The sequence below is a fragment of the Belonocnema kinseyi genome, chromosome 5 (genome assembly GCF_010883055.1).
Source record: "Belonocnema kinseyi isolate 2016_QV_RU_SX_M_011 chromosome 5, B_treatae_v1, whole genome shotgun sequence".
Lineage (NCBI taxonomy): Eukaryota > Metazoa > Arthropoda > Insecta > Hymenoptera > Cynipidae > Belonocnema > Belonocnema kinseyi.
In genome coordinates, this window is record NC_046661.1 from 108,525,721 (window position 1) to 108,530,146 (window position 4,426).

Consider the following 4,426-nt stretch of genomic DNA (forward strand, 5'->3'; position numbering starts at 1 on the left):
GTTTAAGAGTGTCAAATCTCTCGAAAATACAGTTGGTGGGTAGTGGTGTTTCCTATATTTGTAGGGGGTGGGGGTGGCTGGGGGGTGGAGGGTAGTCTGTTTAGCGTGCAATCGACTCGGGAAAGTTATAAGATACTACCATGATTTTTTCAGATTTTTTGGTCCAAAAATAAATTAGGCCAAAAACCGCCCTTACCGACCCTCTCCCTTTGTTATGACAATTTTTTGTAGGGCATTCAAAAAGCAATATTTTTCTTTTCTTCATTTTTCTTCATATCGTTTGTCATTTGGCTTAAAATGTTTATTTTCGTGTTTTTTTTTTTTGGTATTTTGTAAATGTTATAACTCTGGTAATTTTTGGTTTTATCAAAAAAGTCATTAGGATAAATTGTTCGTCTTTTTGAATAATATGAACATCCGTACAGAGAATTTTTGAAAATTTAAAAAAAAAGTGGACTCAAAAATATTAAAAATGCGCTCCCTTTTGGAATTTGTATCCGAAATGGCTGGCTAACGAATTGAACCTTTTCGAAATTTATCGTGCTAAAAAACTAAATTTGACCAAAGCGGGGGTGGGGGGGGGGGTAACACAAATCTAATACCTTCTCTGACGAGATTGTGAAAATGAATTAATTTGTCATAAATAATTTTGTAATAGTTCTGTTTTTTGTTTAATTCCTAAAAAAATAGCATTAAGAACATAAAAAAATGATATTTGTTGAAAACCCACAGACGAGACAAAAAAGAAATTAAAAGACAAAAGTCGTGATGAAAATGTGCCCATCCGATGGGAAGACTTTTTTCGACTGTTAATGATTTTTTTCACGCTTAAACAAAAACTACGTAACCTATCAAAAAGTGATTGAGAATAAATTTGTGGATCTTTTTCAAATGCACAATTTTTGTTTACTCATATTTTTCCGTATTTTGCATAGTTTGATCGAAAAATGTAATTTATGATTTTCGAATATTTGTTTAAACTGTCAAAATTTAAATTTTCGATTTTTCAAGAAAATTTCAAAATTTATTAGGATAATTTTGTAGGGCGTTCAAAAAATAACATGTTCTCTTTCTTGACTGTTTTTTATATCGTGCGTTATTTGGCTCAAAAAGTTCATTTTTATGTGTTTTTTGGAATTTTGTAAATGCTATAACACTTTTTGAATTTGTGTCCAAAGTGGCTGGCTAACTAACTCGACCTTTATTTTAAGATACTAAAAGAGTGCACTAAAGGAGAATCCAATCCGTCAATTCTTTCGAAATTTACCTTGCTAACAAACTAAAAAGCTAGAGTCACACTAAGGAACGAACAGACAGAAAGAACGATCCGTAAAAACCTATTTTTCATATTCAGGGGTCCTCAAAAAGTGGATATTTGACAAAAATTGGGGGGGGGGGGGTCAAATTTTACACAAATCTAATACCTTCTCTGATGAGAATGTAAAAATCAATCGAAAATAAAAATCTTAGGCCAAACAACGCACCATATGAAAGAAAATCAAGAGAAGAAAAACATTGTTTTTGAAAGCTCTACAAGGTGATCATAATAACTTTTTGTATTTTGTTTAAAAATCAAAAATTCTAATTTTTATTGCACAAAAAGTAATAAAAAATTCTATTTTGTAGTGAAAATATGCAAGATACGAAAAAAGATGAATAAACGAAAATTGTGACGACAAAAAATATCTGCAAATTTTTCAACAATCACATATTCATACAACGCGTAGTTTTTGCTTCGTTTTTGAAAAATAGCACTAAAAAAATGGTGGAAAAACGAAACAAGTTACTGAAAAAATCGTTCGAGAAAAATTGTTTACCCGAAAAAGAGCTGCAAATTTATTATGAATCACTTTTTGATAGGACGCGTCGTTTTGGTTTTAATCATAAAAATGACTTTAAAAATAAAAATTAAAAATTTGTGGAAAAAAGAAAACAGGTACGAAAAAAAATTGATATAAAAAAGTTATTCACCGATAAAAGATATAAAAATTTGGAATCATTTATTACATTTTCATCATTTCTTATTAAGCAAGTGTTAGAATTACCCAAAATTTGACACCACTACATTAAAATTTTGAACTAAACGACTCAAAATGCGAAAGAAAGTCTCAAAGAGCAATTATAGCTTTTGAAAAATCCTAACGAATGTCTTTTAACCATTTTCGAACAGGTCTCGTAATTTTGTTTTTATTTATCGTAAGTAATACGTAAAAAATCGAAAATTTCAATATTACGCCAAAAGATGCGAGATCCGTAAAAAATCTAAAATAAGACTTGAACGATATTTTGGTTACTCAATAAAAAATAATATGAAAACCAAAGTCCTATTCTTAGCATAGTCACGCCAAATACAGAAAAATGTATAAGTAAAGGATTTTAGTTTTTTATTTATTTTAAGGTGATTCAGAAAATATACATTTACAAATATCTGTCAAAAAACGAGCGAGCAACGCGAGTGTCACGATAATAATGTGTACCTTAAAACCTATAGTGCTTCAAGCTACTTAATCTTTAACTATACTTAATGAAGTAAAAAATTCAGAATTGAAGACGCATATAAATACTGCGATCTAAAAGAGATCTTTTTGATAAAGTCTAGTTCAAGCATAATCTAATCTATTCTAATCTAATCGAATTTATAATTTTAAATTAAATGTTATTACGATAGAACCATACAGGTCGAAAACTTAAAAAAAAACTGTTTTATCATAAAAGTATTGAAAAAGTAGAAGCACAAAAAGTAAGAAATGAATTTTGTAGAAAAAATTTTATTTAGTAATCAGTTAGACAATTTATTTTAAAATTCAAAATACAGAAAAGCTCAAAGCGACATTCGATGCAGCTAAAAAAATTACATTTTTTAAATCAGTTTACTTAATTATAGTTTACTGTATTTAATTGTGAAATAGTAGACTATAAACCTAGGCAGTAAAGTTCAAAACAACTTTACTACTATGGTCTATATGATACTTTATCTGAAATAGGTAGAATAAGCGCTCTTTTATATAAAATGGCGTTTGATTGTACCGCGTACGTACTTGTTTGTGGTGACGTTATGAGTGCAAAATCCACTTTGTAGTTTAACGTAGTTTTAAAATACATTGAGAGTGACTCCCTGTCACTTTACGTGCCACTCGTCGCGATACAATAAAGTGATATTTTACTGCCTCGCTGCATGTTTACTTTCACTCTGTCTGCGAGTTAAGTTTCATTTCTAAATTAATTTTAAATTCAATGCTCGATTTTAAATAATTTAACGCGAAACTTTATGCACTAGAACATTTCAAATCTTACTGTTTGAAATTTAACAGTATTTATTTTTACCGTTCTAGATTCAACAAATTTATTTTCAATTAAAAGCACTTAAAAATGTACCATTTTAATTGAAGCATTTAAACTGTTAAGTTTATAATTTAAATTGTTCAACATTGTATAATTTTTAATAAGAGCCTTAAAAGTTTAATGGTGGGATCTAAAAAATTCAGAATCAAATAATGGTCCAAGTAAATGTAAAAACAAATCTAAGACTGATAATTTATAGATGAGACAATTTTGAACTTCAACCCGTTTAAACTTTAATTTCAGTTCAGCTTTTTCATCTGTGTCTGTGTCAGATAATCTTAAAATAAAAATTAATAAATTATGATGACTTCTATTTTAATATTATACAATTGTTCATGTTTATCATTTCTAGATGTTCTAATTGAGTCCCTTAATTTCTTTGGTACTCCTTGAAATCTTTCGTATATTTTTGAACTATCTTGAGTTCTCTTAAATTATTTCTAAACATTATATTATTTAAATTTCTTAAATTCTTTTGCATTATTATAAATATTGTTTGATTCTTTGGAATTTCCGGAATTCTTTAGAATTGCTTGAGCTCTTCTGAATTCCTTGAAATATTTTGAATTCCTCGGACACTTTTAAAACGCTAGAATTCTTTAGATTTCTTTAATTCTTTTAAATTCCCTTAATTCTTTGGACTTTTTTATAATCTGTCGAATTCTTTTGAATACTTCCGATTACTTTGAAATTGTTTTGAATTTGAAATTGTTTTGAAATCCTTTAAACTCCTTGCATTCTTTTAAATTCCATGAATTCCTTTTATTATTTTGATTTCCGTGAATTATCTTGAGTTTCTTCAGGAGCTTTGAATTTTTATTAATGATTTTCCATTTATTGGATACTTAAATTCTTTTGAATTTTTACATTTGTCTGAATTCATTCAAATTCCCTGAACTTTTTTGAATTACCTAAATCCTTTTGATATTCTCAATTCTTCTGAATTTCTCGAAATCTTCTACATTTATTGAATTCTTTTTATTCTTATCGCTTTGTTTTTCATGCTTCGCCTCGCCTTACACGCATGCCCCAACTTTCTCACATTGCTTCTCATAGCCAAAATCTGCCTCCGCGGCTAATAAAT

At 28.6% G+C, this 4,426-nt stretch overlaps 1 protein-coding gene across 3 annotated transcripts in view; it reads left to right on the forward strand.

Annotated features, from left to right (window-relative positions):
- Positions 1-4,426, forward strand: part of LOC117172653 (soluble guanylate cyclase 88E) — a 56,993-nt gene that overhangs the window by 45,861 nt on the left and 6,706 nt on the right. The window lies entirely within an intron of this gene.